Consider the following 22,292-nt stretch of genomic DNA (forward strand, 5'->3'; position numbering starts at 1 on the left):
TGACCTGAGTGACATCTGAGGTCCTCTAGCATCTTAACAAAAGCAAACTGTACCCCATTTATCTGACCACATGAAGTCACAGCAGCCTCCATGTACTTCTACTCCTCTCCATCCTCCATGGAGGCTGCTGTGATTTTATGTGATCACATACATGGTGTACAGTTTGCTATTATTAGAAGGCCGAAAGACCTGCGATGATATCACTGCTCACATGTCATGAACTTAACATAAGGCAGCGCGAAAAAGATTGACACAATATTTCCCATCTGTACATAGAGCTTTATAGGTCTGTAGTTGAATATTTGCAGACGGTCCCCAAGTTCAAGGAGGCAGAGCAGTGTTGTGAAGAGACACAGAGCTGTCAGTCAGAATAACGGGGCTTGGCTTACTGCCAGCGTGAGAGAAGAGTCACAGCCAGCAGACATGAGTCAGAAAAGCTCATTTGCAAATCAGAAAAATGACTGTAATTAAGGTACAGTACCCCACTGGCAGCTAATTTTAGGTGATATGGGGAAGACTTGTAACCCTTTATCAGCAGGCATTGTTAGTCAGGTGGGTCAAAATCTGGTGACAGGTCCTCTTGAAGGTTTACCATTGCTTTGAAAACATCAGACCTGGTTTTACAAAAAAAAAAAAAAACTGATGTTTCATAAGATTTTTTTTTTGCGGACCCATAGACTTTTATTGCCTTCCAAGATCCGCATCCGTAAAAAAAAAAAAAAATAGAACATGTTTAATAATTGTTTCCACGGAGAACGGATCAGCGAAAATACAAGCCAATGTGAAAACACCCATTAAAATCATTGGCTTTGTGAGACATCCATGGAAATCACTGAACCATTGGCCGTGAAAAACAACGCCCGGGTGATAGAGCCCTTAGGAGTTACAACAAGCAGAGTGGAGGACTTCTAGACAGTGTTGCAGGGGTGTAAAAAGAAAAAAAATTCAACACTTCACTGCTTTAATATTAATTCATTAACAAAAAGTTAATTACATCTTTATTCCCTTTCTCCGCTCCTCTCGCACTTGGCAAACAGGAGTCTGGAAAGGGAAAAAAAAAAAAAAAGAGATGACTTCCTCCATCTGTTACCTCATCCATGAATTACTGATAATACAATACAATCCATGGGAGCATATGTTTTTTTTAGGCATTTTAGTGCTTGCGAGTACAGGATGTTATCCGGCTGCACAGACCATAGATGCTTCGCAGAGACATTTGCAGTCAGTAGAGAATGGAGAGCACAGGAGATTCCGGGAAAGCAAATGGCTTTAGAAGAATATTATTATTATTAATATTGCACATAAAGCTGGAAGTGGTCACATTGTGTTCCCCAGACCCATCTAAAATAACTGAAATTCTATCAAGATCGGGTGTTTGGCGCAGTCATCAGAACAGGCCCTTTGCGCCTAATCTTAGCAAAACTTTGGGGGCAAGGAGAAAGAAAAATTTAAAAAAAAGAGAACGCTAGGAGTTTTGTTCTTACCAGAGTCAGGACATAAGAAGATTATTATTAGAACTAAAACACTTATGTAACAAAATGAAGCATGCAAATAACCAAATCCAATGTTATTAAGAGCTACGTTTATCCATTACACACAGGTAATTTAAAGGAAACCTACCGTTTGTTTTTATGAATTATGAACCAAACATACCTTGGGAATGCTGCAGTTACACAGATGCAGATACATATCTTGTTTAATCTGTGAGTGGTTTTGCTGAAAACACAATTATAAAATTATGAACCTCCATCGCTGCCCCAACACTTCTCTTACCCAAATTATGCACTCCTCCTGCTTTGTCCTGCCCAGCATAAGCAATCAATCACTGCAGCATCCCCCAGCTACTGCGTATGTGTCATCAACTTCCGATCTGGACAGTTCATGCAGCTCTTATGTACAGCAGCCAGCTTGCACCCAGGTCCTGAATTCTATAATTGTTTTTTTGAGCAAAAAAAAAAAAACACTTGGTTCAGGGATTAAACAAGATATATTTCTGCATCAGTGTCACTAACGAATTCTTAAGGTATGTTTGGTTCACAATATACAAAAAAAAAAAAAAGATAGATTTCCTTTAAAGTACGTGGTACATTGTGAGCAACTCTCTATGATCACGCAATAAGACCAATCGCTTCCATAAGAAGGACAGATGCAGGGACTGCTAGCCCCTACTCATACGTAGGTATATGTTCAGACTACTAGACTCAAGTAGGAACGATTCTATACATTCTATACAATATTCTAGTATCTACAGATTAGTAGATGATCACACAATAACCCTCTCCTCCTGGCACAGCCAACATTCACGTCTGGTGCAAATTTTAACTACTTTCGTTCTCGGCAAACGGCGTCATCAACTTAAGCTTTGCCATTGCATCTTTGTGAAGGGTCACCAGGCTGTACAGCAATGAGGACATGCCAATGACTGGTGGCTACAACTGGAATATATGTCGGAAAAATTAAATAAGTTCAAATAAGGACTGATTAGGATGGCATTGGGGCGAGTGGGTGATCTGAGGCAGTTCCATTCCTGGCTCAAAATCAGGTAACCGAGAGCAGGTACTATATTGGACATGTAACATCTATATGGACTTTCAGAATGGTCCTTAAAGAGTAACTGTAAAGTTACTGACAAAAAAAATAGCTGGAGAGATGCATCATCCCTTCTTAGAAAATCATATTCAGCTATTCCTGAAGTGTCTGGAACTTCCTGGTTCTGACATCAGCTAAGGGCACTGAGGCCAGAGCACTGAGGACAAACATATGAATCAGGACACCATGTTTGCAATTGGATGACCTGAAACATGTGATGAGTCAAATGCTTGGGACATCACTCAAGGTCCTGTTTTTTTTGCACTCCTTAACTACTGCCCCTTCCAACAAGCCTCATCTTGTCCTATACAGATTCCCATGGTGACCAGAAAGCATGGCAAATGGAGATTAGCCTGTGGGGACAAGGTGATAAAACCTGCAGATAGCAAATTAAAGAACCACTTAAATAGAAATTGGGGTTGATGGTAGGGGTAGATCTTCACATTGAAAAATAACTCAGTCACTCACCTTTTGCCTTATATATACTATAATTAACATAATAGCTAATGAAGAACTCTACACTAGTCATATGACACTCTGATCTTCATCTACCACAGACAGCAAAGTCATAATGGGGATAAAATAAATAACGTAATCAATGCTTTTATATGGATCTGGATTGTTATGTGGACCATAGTAGGGGTCTAGAGAAACCTACAGCGAATTGTCAGGCAGAGCAGGTAAAGAAGGTGACAGAAGAAGTCAAATGAGAACCCAAACAAGTCAACAATTTACATGAACTGACCACACAGAAAAACATCTCCCAATAACATACACTTTAATCTCTGACTCTCTAAATACAGAAACCTGCCAACACCTAACCAGCTGACAGGTCTGACGTCTCCAGTGTTGACCACCATCGTAATCAAATCACTTAGACTCAAGACTTTTTTTGCCGGAACCTTCATGAAAATATGGAGCTTTGAATTGGATCATTTACCATGTAGATTCTATCATTTACCATGTAGATTCTACATGAACTGTTTTAGTGAACGAGATCTAATAGACAATAAATTCAATATTTTTCCTGAAATCCCTGCGGCCCACAACCCATAATTCAAGTACAGTGCTCCAAAAATTCTCCAAAATACTCTTAATTTTCAGATTTTCTCTGCATCATGTGATCATTAACAGTCACTGAACCACCTGTGATGAAAATGCTAATCACAATCTACCTATATTCTCTATACCATAAGTATACAGTCAGGGAGGCTGAAACCTTTCTAATAATCAGTAGTAACCGTGATGGAAGACACAGAGATGTCCATAGACTCGAGTATAGAAAGGTCACCAGAGGCAGATTCACATCCTCATCCCCATAATAAATACTGAGATAGAAACCGCAAATAAAAGAACACATGGGACTGACACACCTAACACTAAAAAGGCAACTTTCATTTGGGGTAAATTGTTGCATTGAATGCTGCCTGGATTTTCACGAAGATGCAACAAAGCAAATTCCCAGCATGGTTTTTGAGAAGATAAAAATTCTGTTCTTTATACCAACCAATTAGGATCCACAAGGTACAGGTTGTGATCAATGCGTTTCAGCCTATACGGCTCTGGTCATGGTCTATGAAACATGGCCACGCAACCTGTCGCTTATGGATTTTAACAAGTTTTAATAAACAACAGAATTTTTTTTTATCTTCTCAAAAACTGTGCTGGAAATTAGCTTTGTTGTACCTGCCTACCAGGGGTCTCCGGACGTTTTTTGTGAGGAGGTGAACTGACAGCAATTTTCAGGAAGCCAAGAAACATGTAGTAGGTGGATAAAACAATACATGGATTCCCTGTACACTGTGTAGAGCTGTAAGAACTCCACCTTATACCCACAGACACATCCACAGACTCCAGAATACAGGTTGTTATACAGCCGTACCATCCAAATTCACAGAGCCTATAAGGCATTTACTAATAGTTTATGGTCTGAAATGTTTTATTTGTCTACAAGAGAATTTCAGTATCTAGAGAACACCAAAAGGCTAAAGGTGAAGTGTAACAATGTATAGAATACAATGTGCATTACTTCTTTGTGAAGGTCAGCATCGCCTGCCATGTATTGTACCTTGTATTCGCCAGCATTTTCCACTATACTGAGACAGAAAATGAAAAAACAAGCGAGACGGCGACAGAAAATACAATTAAACTGTCTGCATGTAACTACAGACTAGACACGGTCAGGGACAGACTAAATGAACAACACGTGGCATGTGTACAGGTCTCCTGCGCTGGCAGCAGGTACACAGATGGGCACGGCTGACCACATTTCACCATGTAGAGCTGTACACATACAGCCGGTTTCGCTGAGGGCCCCATACAAGGTCCTGCAGTGTAACACAAACCCTGCTAAGAGATAGGAGGCAGTTATTTGGAAAGAGGAGGGGAGAGGGAGAGGAAGCATGACAAAGTAAAAATTAACAAGTCACAGAGATAAAGCCAAAAGACGCCTTCTTTCATTGCTTTACCACCAAAGTAGGAGGGATGAATGAACTTACTGGTTTATTTCAGTTGCCCTTCCTGTAAGTGAAGACACGGCCATTACTGTATGACAACCAGGCGTCCCCATACAGTGTCACTGACAGCAAGCCCAGGCCTGCTCGCTCATGTCACCGAGGTGTCATCTTCTAATAATGTCCTCCAAGAGGCTTTTTTTCAACAATCAGCCAGTGACACAAATTATTCTGCAAAATGGTCACCTTAGGGACATCCTCTTACACGGGGACAGTTCCCAAGTCAACCCCAACAATACAATCTACATTGTACCTGGCTGCAATGATGACCCTGCTAGTGACTAGTGACAGGCTGCATGGGTCATACAAGTCCACCATCCATACAGCCCAGCCATGGCCAGATCAGAGGGAGGGCTCCAGGGCTCCCACCACCAATGTCCGACAGTTAGCTCACTGCTCTGGGAGTGGCGCATGGTGGTGCCATCACGCCGCATGTGTTCCAGCCTCCAAGATGTGACATTGGCTTGCAGGCCATTTCAGTGGAATTGTGCAAGCCCCGTACATGCATGCAGCATGCTTTTCAGGATGGACATCCGATTTCCACCCCCCCCTCCCATAGTACCAGAGATAGGTTTACTTCCTCACAGATCACTCACGCGATCTGTAAGAGAAGGAGAGAGAATTCTCAGGGAAGCAGTGGAGCAAGGGACAGGCTAGTAATCAGCTAGGCTAGCGCCACTGCCACTGTGCCAGCAGCCAGGCTAGCATGTAAGTAGGACAAAGCTTAGAATATTAATGATAACTTAGAATGTATACCAGATACCAGGCCTCCACCAGATTTTGCACCCAGGGGCCTCTACCTACCTTGATCCGGCCCAGCTAAGCAAGCATATTAGTACATGTAATATATGTAAAGCTAAATACATACATAGCAGGATGGCCGCAGAATTTACACCACCAGTAATTCCAAAGGGATTCCACATCAGCCGATATCAGCCACATCCCGATACATTCTATTCCGTAATTTTCCAGCGGCAGGGGAGCAGCGCTCACCCTTTACATTGCAATTATGAATTGCAGGGATCTACAGAAATTGCAGCAGATTCTTTTCACAATGTGTGCACTGGATTTTCAGAAACCCCACACACTACACTGCTACTTATATTACGCTGCGGAGATGCTTAAAACTGTCCAGCAGAGTGGAGGTTAAATCCAGTGCAGAGCAGAACGCTGAGTGTTTATCGTAGTCGTAGCTCTGACATGTCCGTCATTCCTTAATTCTCTCTGCCCTTGTGCCGCACAGAAGCTCGGGCCTGTGAAGGCCCCAGGACAAATGCCTTATTTATAGACAGAGGCCAGAAGCGGCGATGTTATGAGGCTCATGTGACAGCAAAGTATTATTTACATATTACATAACACACACAAGTGGACCATGAGTGCGAGATATGGGAGGGGAGTCTAGTAATGCGGGACATATGACAGAGCCCCCAGCGCTGCGCCAGTCCTGCATGAAGCCTTCACTCCTTGTGTGCACAGCAGCAGAAGGATTTGCAAAGTAGCCAACACACCCACTAAAAGAGACACATGTCACACTCTCAGGAGCTGGACTTCTGCAATTCACATGGGTTATAGAAATGTGTATGAAGGCAAATGAGATGAAATTCCAAATTTACACTTATTGTCATCATTAGTCTTCCCTATGCATTATGCGCGAATACATACAGGAATGGATGGTGGAGGGGATTCATTTCAAGGGAGGAAGGTCCTGTGTCTGATTTAAAGGCGAAATAAAAAAAAAAGTTTGGAAATGATAGATTATAAACACTAAATAAAATTGTAAGGCGCAGTTCATACCTGGGGGTTCTGTTACGTTCTCTGTAACAGGTGAAGGTTACCCATCAGTTATTAAGACAAGGCTTCTGTGGGATTTCTTTTCTAATTGAAAACAATTGTTGAACACCAATGTGAACTTGGCCCAACATCAATTTGATCCTTATTTCTGGACAGCAAGCTTCTCTCTGACACAAAAACACAGTATGTGTTATTTTGGGAAGCATTCCCCTTCCAGCACTCCTCTTAGAGAAGCTGCAAGGATTCCATCCCATCCTTTACCCTGCTGATCCATACAAAATTCAATAAAAAAAATCTCCTTTTCTATGTTATGCAAATGAGTGTGTGTACTGAACTAACAAGAGACCTGTTACCCCCTCCCAAAATCTCTCCCCTGCACAATTTTCTGTGTAAAGTATTGCATTTGTTATTAGCTCCCTCCCCCCATACAGAGGGGGGAGGAGCTGTAACCTGTAACTGCAGGAATCGCTGCTCCTCTGACAGCCGAACAGTTGTGTGAGAATTAGGAGGACGGAGCTGAGGGGAGGGGCGGCCAGTGAAGTCCAGCTCCTCTCTGCACAGAGATCACAGAGCAGAGCGCTCAGCACAGTTCTGCTTGTCAGATCATCATATGGGTTGTCAATCAAGGCCTGGGAGGTGTCAGAAGAGTGCACCTGCCCCAAGAATTGTCATTTTTACTCTAAAGTCTATGCCATGCTGAAAATGCCTTTGTCATTCTGAATACTGCCACTACTTTAGAAAACTTTATTACACATTACCTGGCTTGCCGCCAGCAGGGTGTGCGCTTGTATCAGTCTCCTCTGCTCCATACCCATCCAGCTCCCTCACCACTTCCTGTCATGTGCATTGAGCCGGGGTGGGATGGCGTGGAGTAGAGGAAGAATACATGAGGATACACAGGCTCCAGTGGCCCCATCCCTGGGGACTCACCACACCTTTCTGGCAGAGAACCAGGTAATGCGAATAAAACTTATATAAAGTACTGAAATTATTAGGCTTTTTTCTTTTTTTTTAAAAAAGCATTGGAACCTCTCACCAGCTAAAAATCACATTCCTAGTGACAGCTTCACTTTAACGTCAGGGAGGACTCATTTGCATTCAACTTTAGGAACTGAATGTTCAAGTTTATAGCCATGGAGAGGGACAATGGAAGGATAGATTTATGTGAATAACAGTACCTGCAAAGACCATTCCTATTACTAGCATTAGCATTACTATACCTAAGGCTGTGGAACAGAGTTTATGGAGCAACTTTTGCCGAGTCTAGGCTTGTCTTCTGGAGACATGGAGAACCGATGAGACCGCTCCTGTATATAAAGCATATATCTGTGGCCACCCAGGTGAGTCCCAATATGTGTTCAAGGGCCCTGCTCAATATTATAATACCTGAAAAGGACCCAATAGACTCCCTTTAACTTAATGATCTGGTCAACAACACCAGTTAAGCCCAGTAATAGCGAGATAACCATATGCACAGGAGAAGGTAGGTCTAGTGTTATTGTAGGAAACTCCACAAAAATGGTTAAATATTAGGTTTGTATTTTGTTAGTGATGGATCCAGAGGTAGACATAAGGAATAAGCAAGACGTTTACAGAAGAACATAGCAGAATAAGGCTGGTCTATTGAAAGCGCCACCAGGAAAGGACTGGCGGCAGAGTGGGACTACCACCACACTAATACACAGGAGCTCCAGTTTCACATAAACCACTGTCCGCTCTTCCAGGGTTATTTATAACAACAGACACAGACAGCTTCGGCAGCAATTGTAGAGCCAGCATTGGGCATACCTGCATAAGTGCCGGGGCGGCCCACATAAGGAATCCATAGGGTTGAGGGGGGCTTTATATAAAATAACCATGAAGGGGCTGTTTGGGATGATAAACTAGGGAATATTTTATGGAAGAGGAGACTGTTTTCGTTTCTGAATTTTTAACGCTGTCATGCAAGTTCACTGCAAAGGGGCCTAGTGAGGTCTCTCGTCCAGGGGCCTACTGAAACCTAGAGCAAACCCTGCTTGAGGTTTAGATTTGTCTCAATATAGTTTCATGTTAAAGAAACTCACTAGCTCTTTATCACATGATAAAACCATCAAAAAAAGGTGAACCTTGCAATCTCTCCATAGGCGATGATAATGTGAGGCTAATCAGTCCTGTGTGATTTGCCCTACATACTACATGGCCACCACAGTAGCTTCCTCCACTCACCCCAGAAGTCTCTACAAGCTCTGACAATTTCAGTATAGTAGAAACACAAAAGGTCAAGGCCCTACTTACCTAGTCACCTCCTGCAGAGAGGGCACAGAGCCTCCTGCTGCAGCCAGTTGTCTTACAGCTCATTGTATAAAGAGATCCTCTAATGTTTTACAGCAAAATTATACAACACGTGATGAAGGAGGAAAGTTGAAGGAATTTTTGCCTGCATTTTTGATGTTACAGGCTTCTTAAAGGGGTCTTCTGTTTTTAACCAATTCATAGAAGAGACCAATTAAATATAATCCAAAACAATAACTAAATGAATATTTAACCAATAACACAAAATGACTGTCAACCACTATTGTACACCCACGTTACACGGACTGGCATGCTGGTTGCATCAGAACGCATGAAGTAAAAACAGTTTCCCTGGCACACAACCAAAAAAATATGATGGATCATAGCTACACTCAATGGCTGCTACTACAGCTTTTCCTACTGTCTCACCACAAAGAAAACAAGTGGTTTACTTGCCTCTGGGAGAAGCCCGGCTCTGCTCCAGCCCAGGAGCTCCACCCATCTAACAGAGTCTAATTAGCATATTGGGTACAGAAACTAACCGAAAATTAAAGGAGTATTCCCACAAAGACAAGATTCTTAAATATACTCAGGATAAGCAAAATAACACGTTCTCTAATTCAATGTTCACAAAAATACAGCATTTCAGCGATATAATTCCAGTGCTGTCACATGGCGCTTTCTTGGACCGTTCTTGGTGCGTTTTTGTATGGTAACCATGCGTTTGGTTGGTTTGAATCCGTTTTTCTTCGTTCCTGGATGCAAACGAGCCAAATGCATGTTAAATATGCAAAAACGCAACCAAAACAGTCCAAGAACGCACCGTGGGACAACATCCGTATATGAAGTAGGACACAAAAACAAATCAATCTTTATCCCTTGATTTTAAGTCATTGATGATCAGCATTGCATTAACTCCTTTGTTCTCTGAAGGGTTTGGAGACTATGAATCTGCAAATTATGCATTTAATTTAACAAAGTTTGTACAAAGTTTCGTCAAGTGCTGACATCTCATAATTTACCATCTATAAGTCAAGGTTAGAAAGCTTGAAACATATTTAGGGGTAAATTCCTGAGAATCTGGCTATTGACTGCACACAGATACACAGCCATTATTAGGCTTCATTTACATGCTGGTCAGAAAAGTCCCCAAGTTGCAGGCTCAGCCCCCAACCCCTTCAGAACGGTCACTATACAATGTCTGCTTCCAAAATGTAGTAACATCAACCCTTCACCATCCTATCCCATTTTTCAGCACAAAGCATAAGACTTTGTCGATGAAGCCATAAGGGAAGATTCATCACAAGGGAAATTTCTTAGTCAGTTCTGAGACTCTGCATTGCCCTATTCTGTGCCAAATTTATCAGATGTTGCCGAATGTGTGATGAAAAAATGCACCAAGTTTGCACAGTGGCTTAGTGGTTTGCTTTACAGCCTTGTAGAGGTGAGGACCTGGGTTCAAGTCCCAGAGTCAACATCTGAGAGTTGGTAGGTTCTCTCCGTGTTTGAATGGTTTTCCTCCGGGTCCTCCGGTTTCCTCCCACACTCCAAAACATACTGGTAGGTTAATTAGATTGTGAGCCCCATTGGGGACAGGGACTGATTTGGCAAGCTCTGTGCAGCGCTGCAGAATCTGTGTGCTATATAAATAAAGAATTATTATTATCAAACACTTCAGCCCTGACAGGTTATTTCTGCAATCCAACACTTTGATATCATGAAAAAAGTTGCAAGTGATAAATCTGACATATATCGTCATGCCCATCCACTGGGATGGAAAACAAATGGATAATGTTGCTAAAAAAAACTTTGCAAATAGTTACATTATTTCAAGGTAGAGAAGACTGGACAGAAAGACGCAGCTCCATCACATCCACTACAGAGGAAGGAATCAAACCCCAAGTGGCTAATAAAAAGAATGAAAAAAATCCAAAATCCGTCCATTAGAATAAATTCTTGGATCAACACCCCGTCAAGAAATAGGTCATTGCTCTGCATAAGCACATATCCTACTAGATCCAAACACATCATCTAATGCTAAGTCACCCTCTGACATGCAGTCTAGTAACAAAGCTATTACCAAGCAAACAATTGCTACACATACAAGAGAGGGGTCCCCAAAATTTATGTCTCTCTTAACTCATACAGTCCAGTAATGAACACATCCATGGACATCATGCCAGCCTCTGCATATGGTATCTATATGAGTACATCAATATATGTCCACACAGACACACAGCAGCTCTAGGATCTATGCCCAGGGACTGAAAGATAACACACAGATTATTATAGAAGCCCATTGTTTAGATGGAGAGTTTCATTCTTTTGTACTTTTCCTCTATTTGCTGTCAAGCAAGTTCAGCAAAAGTTTTTTAAAAAGGAAGTGAAGCACCAAAATCCCGCCCCAGCCTGTAACAGCAGCTGGGTTATGCAATCCCGAGCAGTGTGCATAGCAGAATAGTATAGAAACATATGGACCCCCCTCCGTATGCAGCAAAGGCGGCCAACGCTCAACAAGGGGACCATAAAGTGTTTGTACCATCTTGTCCCTGCGATGATCACTGCACAATAATGTCATGGTCAGAAAACTGTTACAGTATTATTACGGCAATATGTGATACTGATGCAAAGCAAATATAAAAATTCACAACAAAACCTGCACCTATAAATACACAGAGAAAGGTGATCCCCTCAAGGTGGGTGCTGTGAGTTTACATCAAGCTTATAGGAAGATCACTTAAAGGGATTGTCCCAGCCAAGTAAGTTGGGCACCACTATTCACTGGATAGCGTCTAACATGCTGATCGGTGGGGGTCTCTGTGATGGGATCAGATCACGAGAATGGGGGTCCGATGTACCCAGAGATGACTGGAGCAGCCAGTCTGCCCCACAGGCTGCCCCATTCATCTGTGGAGCTGAGATTGCTGAGTAATGTGCTTGGTTATCTCCGTCAGCTCCATAGAGATGAATAGGACAGCCCGCACATGCGTGACAGGCTGCTCCGGTCATCTCTGGGTTTGACAGGGGTACATCGGACCCCCCATTCTCGTGATCCGTCCCATCACCAATGGGCAAATCAGGTGCGATCCTGCGGATAGGGCCTAACTTTCTTAAATGGGACAACCCCTTTAAAGGAAATCTACATACAGTCCAAAATGATAAACCGGAGACACTTACATCCAGACACCATGACTGTGCTAATCTTATTAAATTTACTAGCAATGGCCTCCTTCTTTCTAGAATTTCCAAGGTAAATTACGCTAATGAGCCTGAAGGGGGATTGGGTTTGTTACCAGAGCTTCTTTGTGCTGTAGCTTCACAGGTTGGTACACTGTACAGCCCACTGTGTAAGATTAGGCAGGCAGAAAGTGGAGCGAGACAATGTGACAGCCTGTGAAGCTATGGTACTGAGGGAGATTTCTATGTTAAAGAGATTTCACTCGGTGAACCTTGACCTTGCGATTCCAAATGATCAGTTAGAAGAGAGAATAAGTAAGGCACTTTCACACACTTTACATTTCTTACTTACAAGCAGATGACAAATTCTGATGACAACACTTCCTGACATGATTTACATTGCATGTAGTGCTATAGGATAACGACAGGTGACCTTTTACAGGGGAAACCCTAAAAAAAAAGTGTGATAGGATCACTTATGACATATTCAGAAACCATGCAAGATATCTGCCACCAGGGGGAGCAATGTTGTCTATGTACCATCACAATACAGCTGCTATACCAAACACATAGATGATCCTACAACTACTTCTCCAGTAAGGCAGGGGTTAAGCACAAGTGGTGATACGGCACCCAGGATATGCGCACAGGTTCATCCATATCCAATTTAGTGCTACCCACAGCGCAATTCTCCTTACACTGACAACATTTTTAGCAAGGTCGAACTAGTACCCTAAGAGAGAGTATGTTTAGCAAATTGTAGGTATTTTAATAGGACCGATCCTCATAGGAGTTTATAGTAATGCAGGAGCAGAAGGGGGTGCCCTATAGCCGCTCCATACATTGTGTTGTATCCAAATAACTTCAAGTGTCCTTAGTTGCTGATATCATCTGATCCAAGAAGCCAGAAAACACACAGGTCACTAGATACAGGACTAATCCTGAAACACTCCTGGATTATAGGGTCACTATGCCGCTAATGCAGAGGTGGGATTCACAAGGCTCTCTTAAACCGCTTGTTAAATTAACTTAGGAGCAGGATGTCAACCCGGACCCCCCCTGGATTTAGTTGCATCCCTGGGAATACACTTACTGGCAGGCTGTGGGTGCAGGAGAGGGCCTTACAGGGATACCCCTCACCCTAGTAGTAGTACCTGCACTCCTGGGTGATGGATGGCCTGAACTGGATGGAGAAGAAAAAAATTATCTCTAGGATATGACGTGTTATACTGCCTCTACCTGCTCCGGGTCAGGACTGGGTTTAGTGGTACCGTTCTCTTATGAGAAACACTAACTCCCACTGTGCACATCATACTGGGGGCTGTAGGTTTCAGATATGACGACCTCATAGCACCCCTGACATATAGGTTACTAGGGTCAGCTCCTGACGCTGGATCTATGCATTAAGCCTCAATTCTGTGTATCTGGACGCTAACAATACATCTAGAACACGGACGCACATGGGTTTCATCACCTACAGCCGAGGAAATGCTTCCATCTTACCGATATCTGACACAAGGGGGGCAGGAGGGTGACCCCAAAGATCCCCCTTCATACGATTAAATAAAGAAAAACTGGCTGTACCCCATAAATACTTGGCTAACTTGGCTCAGCTGTGTACATGGCATGGCATGCAACCATATGGCGCAACAACCCCTCCGCCCATGAGAATGCAACTACCTATTTGGTGCAAATGGCATTTTGAACAAACCTACCTACACAACAATCTACCTACTTAGCAGAACTTCCTGTCCACTCACACAGCAACATGGCATGACTGACCCCAAGCACACAACTACCTACTTGGCACAACCTATCTATTTGGCCAGACTGCCCATACGCACCTTCTTACTTGGCGCAATAGCACGTAGTCACACACCTTCCTACTTGATGAAGCTGCCCCTAAGCATGCACCTGCCCCTATTTACACACTCACTTGGTACACCAAGCCATCTGCCCATACACTACCAAATACCTACTTGGCGCACCACCCATACACACACCACTACCAACCTGGCACAACTACCCCACTGCACACACCAACTTACATGGCACAACAACCCCTATACAAACACTGACCGACTCACTGTTCATGTGAGCACACCCAACTTCTTTGCACATCAACTTCTACGCACTCACCTACCTACTTGGCCCGACTGCCCCTATGCACACACCTAGTTACTTGGTGCAACTACCGCAATGTACACACCAACCTACTCGGTGCACAAACCCATCTGCATGCACATACTAGGCACAACTACCCCTCTGCCCTCACCTACCTACTAGGCATAACTACCCCTCTGCACCCACCTACGTACCGGGCACAACTAACCCTCTGCACACACCTATCTACCAGGCACAACTTCCCCTCCCCCTGCACACACACACACCTACCGGGCACAACAGCCCCCCCCCCTCACACATACACCCACCCACCTACCTGGCACAACAGCCCCCCCCCTTCACACACACACCCACCCACCTACCTACTTACCTACCGGGCACAGCTGCCCCCCTGCAAAAACACCCCCCCACCTACCGGGCACAGCTGCCCCCCGGCGCACACAGCCACCCCCCCCCCACCTGCCGGGCACAGCTGCCCCCCGGCGCACACAAACCACCCACCCCCCCACCTGCCGGGCACAGCTGCCCCTCGGCGCACACACCCACCCACCTGCCGGGCACAGCTGCCCCTCGGCGCACACACCCACCCACCTGCCTGGCACAGCTGCCCCTCTGCACACCCACCCACCTGCCTGGCACAGCTGCCCCCCCGTCGCGCACACCCACCAACCCCCCCCCCTACCTGCCGGGCACAGCTGCCCCCCCGGCGCGCACACCCACCAACCCCCCCCTACCTGCCGGGCACAGCTGCCCCCCCGGCGCACACACCCACCAACCCCCCCCCCACCTGCCAGGCACAGCTGCCCCCCCGGCGCACACACCCACCAACCCCCCCCCCCACCTGCCAGGCACAGCTGCCCCCCTGCGCGCACCCACCCCCCCACCTGCCGGGCACAGCTGCCCCTCGGCGCACACAAACCACCCACCCCCCCACCTGCCGGGCACAGCTGCCCCTCGGCGCACACAAACCACCCACCCCCCCACCTGCCGGGCACAGCTGCCCCTCGGCGCACACAAACCACCCACCCCCCCACCTGCCGGGCACAGCTGCCCCTCGGCGCACACAAACCACCCACCCCCCCACCTGCCGGGCACAGCTGCCCCTCGGCGCACACACCCACCCCCCCACCTGCCGGGCACAGCTGCCCCTCGGCGCACACACCCACCCCCCCACCTGCCGGGCACAGCTGCCCCTCGGCGCACACACCCACCCCCCCACCTGCCGGGCACAGCTGCCCCTCGGCGCACACACCCACCCACCTGCCGGGCACAGCTGCCCCTCGGCGCACACACCCACCCACCTGCCGGGCACAGCTGCCCCTCGGCGCACACACCCACCCACCTGCCGGGCACAGCTGCCCCTCGGCGCACACACCCACCCACCTGCCGGGCACAGCTGCCCCTCGGCGCACACACCCACCCACCTGCCGGGCACAGCTGCCCCTCGGCGCACACACCCACCCACCTGCCGGGCACAGCTGCCCCTCGGCGCACACACCCACCCACCTGCCGGGCACAGCTGCCCCTCGGCGCACACACCCACCCACCTGCCGGGCACAGCTGCCCCTCGGCGCACACACCCACCCACCTGCCGGGCACAGCTGCCCCTCGGCGCACACACCCACCCACCTGCCGGGCACAGCTGCCCCTCTGCACACCCACCCACCTGCCTGGCACAGCTGCCCCTCTGCACACCCACCCACCTGCCTGGCACAGCTGCCCCTCTGCACACCCACCCACCTGCCTGGCACAGCTGCCCCTCTGCACACCCACCCACCTGCCTGGCACAGCTGCCCCTCTGCACACCCACCCACCTGCCTGGCACAGCTGCCCCTCTGCACACACACCCACCTGCCTGGCACAGCTGCCCCTCTGCACACACGCCCACCTGCCTGGCACAGCTGCCCCTCTGCACACACACCCACCTGCCTGGCACAGCTGCCCCTCTGCACACACACCCACCTGCCTGGCACAGTTGCCCCTCTGCACTCACCTACCTGCTTGGCACAGTTGCCCCTCTGCACTCACCTACCTGCTTGGCACAGTTGCCCCTCTGCACTCACCTACCTGCTTGGCACAGTTGCCCCTCTGCACTCACCTACCTGCTTGGCACAGTTGCCCCTCTGCACTCACCTACCTGCTTGGCACAGTTGCCCCTCTGCACACACCTACTTGGCACAGCTAACCCTGTGCAAACACCTACCTACACACACTTAGCACAAGGACCAGAAGTAAGTTACATGCAGGGTGACAGCCCCCTCCCTGCAGTGACAGCACCTCCACCCCGCACACGGACACCCAGCAGCCGCTCGAGTTGACAGAAGCCCAGACCCTGCCCCGCAGCTCCTCACCTCAGGGGCGCTCCGCCGCAGCCTCTACCCCCAGGGAGATGTTTGGTCCCTGCTTCCCCAGGGGAGGAGGAGGACGAGAGGTTGCGGGTCCTGGCTTTTCCTCCTTCTCCGCCTGCTGCACATTTAATCCACGGGTTGTTGTTCAGTGTGCATGAGCTGTGGTGGTGTATGTGATACACAGCCTGCTCTGCCTGTCCCAGCTTCTGCTCAGCAGCGCCACCTGCCTGGGGTAACGCGCTATCCGTCACTCAGCACCACGCCCCCATCCGTCAGCCGTAGCCCCCGGCTGCGCACGCACTCTCCTCAGAGAGCGAGGCTCCGGCTCCCAGCGCTGGGCACACATAGTATTCACATTCTAGCAACACCTCCTGTCATACCCACGGAGTAGTTCTATTTACTACGCACGAATCTGTTGAAAGTAACAGGTGTCCGTACATCGTAGTGCTGCGGCCATTGACAAGAAGACTGAAAGTTATGTTAGTCGAGGAAATGTGTCTCTGACAAAATGGCTGCTCGCGCGGATTCATGAACGAGTGACACTTGGCCCTCTAGCTTTTAGCAAAACGTTCTGCGTCAGCTGTAAAGACTCTTCCCCTTTAAATCTCGGATACGCAATTTTAAAACTTTATTAACAACCAACACTGCCCGTCCGCTCCGCTCACTAGAACTGCTATCACATTCTCCGCTTCCGCTTAGTTTCGCCTCCTAAGTGAAGCGTAGAGCAAAGTTTACGACTACTAAAAAGAAAAAGTAACGTCACGTGACGCGCGGTAGCCAATCAAACGCTGGAAGCCCTTCTGCCAGTAACTGGTGACAGCTGTGCTGGGACAGCTCCTATTGGAGGGAGGTTCCCTGAGCAGCCAATCCGCGCTGAGTATAAAGGAGGTGGTCTAGTACAGAGTGACCGTGAACTCTCCAGTTGGCTGTAGCTGTGCAGCAGCTGTTTAGTTTGGCGGGAGGAGGCTGCTGCTGCTCCTCTAGCGGTTCATGTGACACTTCCCTAATTTAGGTCATTAAAGTTTATTTAAAGTTATGTAACTTTTTTTTTTACTTTGTGTATTAATTCTTCGCCGCAGTCTAGACTTTGCTTTGATGTAGGTGCAAATAATTTCTGGAGCAAAAATTTTTCAAAATCTTTCCTTTGGTTATAAGCCCCTTGTCCCCGATTCCCATTTGCGTTCTTGCATTTCTGTTTTCTCACCCCTCTTTACAAAAGCTAGAACTAATTTTTCCCTCTACAAAGCTATCGAGGGCTTATTATCTGGATAACACCGTGTACTTCTCAGTGGTGCCATTTTATATTGTATGAATTGAAGAAAAAATTCCAAATGTACTCTACTTTTACAAGTTTGACTGTACAGCCCAAACGACACCTCCCCTTTATTGTGTACTTCAGTACAATCACAGAGATACCAAATCAAAATGGTTTTATTATGTTTAAATACATTTAAAGAGAACGTGCCATTTAAATTAACCCACTCAAAATAAATACAGGCAGTCCCCGGGTTACATACAAGAGAGGTTCTGTAGGTTTCTTCTTAAGTTGAATTTGTATGTAAGTCGGAACTGTATACTTTATCATTGTAACTAAGTACACATTTTTTTTGGTCTCTGTGACAATTGAATTGAATGACAACCCAGATTAACAATAAAGTTTAATTGCAGACACCTTTATTAACTGTTATAGCTGTTTAGCCTAGGGCTAAAGTACAGTAAATTGCCAATTACCAGAGGTCTGTTTTTAACTAGGGGTCGTCTGTAAGTCGGGTGTTCTTAAGTAGGGGACCGCCTGTACTTCATAAAAAATATGATTAAACCGCATTGCCCTAAAATGCATTGCCCTAAATGGTTCCTTTCCATGGCTTGAATAGTAAAACATCCATTTGTGATATACCTGAGGTGAGCCCAATGATAATAATGGAGTCCTGCACAATACATTTTACTTGCATTGCCTTGTCTCCTTGTTCCTGGTTGACAGGTCTCACTGCTGGGACATGCTGCTGTATGGAACTAGTACTTAGGAGATACTGCTGTATGGAACTAGTACTTATATACAGCTCTGTTTACTTATCAGTAGAGGTAAAAAAAAAACTGTGTCAAATGTTTACACAGTGCCTTTCTTAAACATTGAGAGAGTTCTGTTACATCATTGAGCACTTTAAGTCATGTGACCAGGGTGATGTCATCTAAGGCCCTTTACCCAGTAACATTAACATATATCTCCATGGAGGATGGGGAGAAATAGAAGTCCATGTAGACTGATGTGATTTCATGTGATCAGATACATACATGAGGTTAATGTTAATGCTACTGGGTAAAAGACCTTAGATAACATCACCCTGGTCACGTAACATGATGTGCTAAATAGTGAGGAGGCATAAGGGGAGGAGTAGATGGGAGAGGGTGGCCGAGCAGGACACGGCCCCTCTGATGCCAGGTATACTAACAAAGTGGATTTTATGGGGATGTGAGGAAAACATTTTTTTTTCGGTAAAAGAAAGATGTTAATTAATAAGGCTCTATGGAAACGTGGTGGCAAGTTCCCTTGAAGAAAATATAAATCTTTTGTACAAATAATTTGCAAAAACATTGACATTTTCAAACCTAGATGTATTGGGGCTATGTGAGGACAGGACAAGCTGACGATTTCATTGTTACCATTTTAGGGTTTTGCAGTTTATTGTGATTTTAATACTTTGGGCTCTTGGGACCATCACCACCCACTTATGATGCCGTGTGGCAATCCAAGCCAGTATGGCAGCAGTTGGTGTCAGTAGCTGGTGTCCCACCCTGCAGAGGGCTCAGGTCCAGGATCCCTTTCCATACATCCTAAGCAAAGCTGTTGCATACTATTACGCCATGTGTTGTTAATGGGTTGATATGGGATCACAGGAGGAATGACTGCCTTGTAACTTGTCTGATATTTGCTTTGCAGCTACTCACAAAATGTCCATTGGCAGTTCATACATAGTAAAGGCTCTGCTCAGCAGAGGACGGGGGTGGATGCAATACAATTGCATCCGTCCCCTTTAGACCATTATGACCGCTGCTAAGTGTATACTGCTCTCTCCAGCAGGAAGCAGAATGATATTCCCCACTGTGGGACTAATAAAGGATTATCTTATCTTATATAGTGCAGTTTTTTTTAATCCAGTGTCTCAGTCTGCCCTGTATATGTAGAATCCAGCAGGAAACACTGGATGATATACAATATACATTGTTATACAGTATATAGGTGGTCAGAATTCACAAGAATTATAAGTCCCTACGTTTCCCATGGCTGGGAGAATTGTTGTGTGTTGGAGCCCATATAGTAAACCTCCCATCCCTTCAGCTTTTACTTTGTTATTCAGCTGGATTATTCCTGAAGGTTCTGACCTTCGGTGTAATCTAACCCAGCCATACAAATAAATACAGAGTTAAATCTTATCTTAACAGTTCAGAAAAGGAATCCGCTCGCACTGGTCCATGTGGAGCTTTCTTACACAAGTGTATTAAAATCTGTGAAGGTTCAGACACCTCTGGCAACAGCTTATCTTGTGAGGGAACATAGGATTAAGCATGATAACGCAGATCAGGGACAGTCAGGAAGCCCCCGATCACATTAGAAGTCCCTCAGAAACAGCAGGTTCAGGGGCTATAGTGCAAAAGGAGCAAAATTACAAAGAAATATAAGCAGTGCGCAGTGCGAGGGGACCGCAATCAGGCCCCCTGTCCTCAACACTGTGAGTCATTGCTGTAATACTTGTTGCAGTGGGAACAGGCCGTTCTATAGTCCCAGGCTGTAAGGTGTCTGTAATGAAGCTTTATTGATAATCCTTGTTCTCATTAGAGCAAAAAATGTTGAAACCCCAATTGTCCCTGGGGCAAAAAGAAAATTTGTCTTGATCTACAATAATAAAATATACAGTTTCGACTTACATACAAATTCAGCTGAAGAATAAACTTATGGAACCCGTCTTGTATGTAACCCGGGGACTATATGTACATATATATATATATATATACATTCAAAGTTTACAAAGACACAAATGCATGTTTGTCTGACATTTAACCAGAATAAAACTATTTATATTTGCCAAATGCCAGAATAATGAGAGAAAGATATAATTTTAAGTCATTTTTATGAAGTAAATAATGTACATACATTTATTTCATTAGCATTTGGTCCCCCTAAACTGTATGTGGTAAAAGTATGCTGTTTGAAGTTCTTTTGAACTCTGGTAGTTTCATACCAAGTCAGAGCCAGCCTTTCACACTCTTGTGCACTCACCCTTTCTATTACAAAAGCCTCATGCAAATGTTAGTTACATTTTGAATGAGCAGATACAAAATGCCTGTATCTTTAACTTATCCAGGAAACCTAGACAGCAAGGGAGATGCAACATGAATGCCACATCAAAGAGTGGTCTGATGAAGGAATCAGATGAGTATGGCTTGCAGTGGCGTAACTTTAAGCTGAAGGGCCCTAGTGCAAAGTTTGTGCCAGGCCCCCAGACTATAATGTATATTTTACATTACTAGTCTTCTCATATTGGAAACTGACACCTTATGGCCCCCTAAGCCTCCTGGGCCCGGCTGCGATCGCACTCTCTGCACCCCATCAAGCTATGCCCCTCAGAAAGTCGCTCTGAGGGAAATGGGGGGGGGGGGTTATTTCATCCCATTCTCAGTGACGTCACATGCTGGGAGGTGGGAAACAGATATTTATTATTAATTAAAAGATATTTGGTGGCACTGATTAAATTAGGTCAGTGCCAGGGCTAGAAGAGTGAAGATTAAAGTGAAGGCACCATCTTACGTAGGTGGGCAGGGCTTTATGTACTAAATTTGAGGCATTCTAGTGTAGGTGTACCCCGTGACATCACTCGAGAGTGGGAGTTCATCACACTGTAAAACTTGGGTCAAATGTTTTGGAAATCCCTCTACAGGCTTCTCACAATAGTTGGTAGGTAGCATTTCCCCTCCTCCCTGCTTGATTGTACAGTACTAATTTGCAGCGGAGCACGGGAGCTTTTAACTCCACATTCATCTCCCAATCTGAGAAGGCACCAAGGAAAAGGAGGTAGTTTATTTATTTCATTTATTTATTAAACTATGGGGCCATCTTTCTAGGGAGGGAGGTTGACAAGTGAGTGGATTCTGGTTCCCAAATTGCGACCTCCAAACTTTCATGTGCCTACTTGCCTCAGCGTATCCTAGGTGATATGAGACAACCACTGAAACAATCTCTCCCTAGGTCAACGTGCAGACATAAATCAAGTTACACAAACAAATAACACAGAATTCCTGTGTTATTACTAAAGTAACCTTTAGTCACAGTGTCCTCTACAGTAGCCAATAGTCATATTACCCCACACAGTACCCACAGTACACACAGTCGCCAACAGTCACATTGCCCCACACACTAGCCAAATTACAGTTCCACATAACAGCAAAGTCACAGTCCAACAAAGACCCCAAATTGCAGTGCCCC

The 22,292-nt window shown here is 45.7% G+C and overlaps 1 protein-coding gene across 3 annotated transcripts in view; it reads right to left on the reverse strand.

Moving 5' to 3' along the window:
- The window catches only part of LOC140064633 (signal transducer and activator of transcription 5B), a 105,003-nt gene extending 87,794 nt beyond the window's left edge, over window positions 1-17,209 (reverse strand). The window contains exons 1-2 of one of the 3 annotated variants that reach the window (XM_072111713.1): window positions 16,817-17,209; window positions 12,694-12,791 (exon numbers count right to left, since the gene is read on the reverse strand). The gene's annotated coding sequence lies outside the window, so the exon portion shown is untranslated. Of the gene's footprint in view, window positions 1-5,970; window positions 6,343-12,693; window positions 12,792-16,816 lie in introns of those variants that run through there. The other 2 variants (XM_072111712.1, XM_072111714.1) reach the window with 2 other exon arrangements.
- Window positions 17,210-22,292: the final 5,083 nt, after the last annotated feature.

Source organism: Engystomops pustulosus, chromosome 6 (genome assembly GCF_040894005.1).
Source record: "Engystomops pustulosus chromosome 6, aEngPut4.maternal, whole genome shotgun sequence".
Lineage (NCBI taxonomy): Eukaryota > Metazoa > Chordata > Amphibia > Anura > Leptodactylidae > Engystomops > Engystomops pustulosus.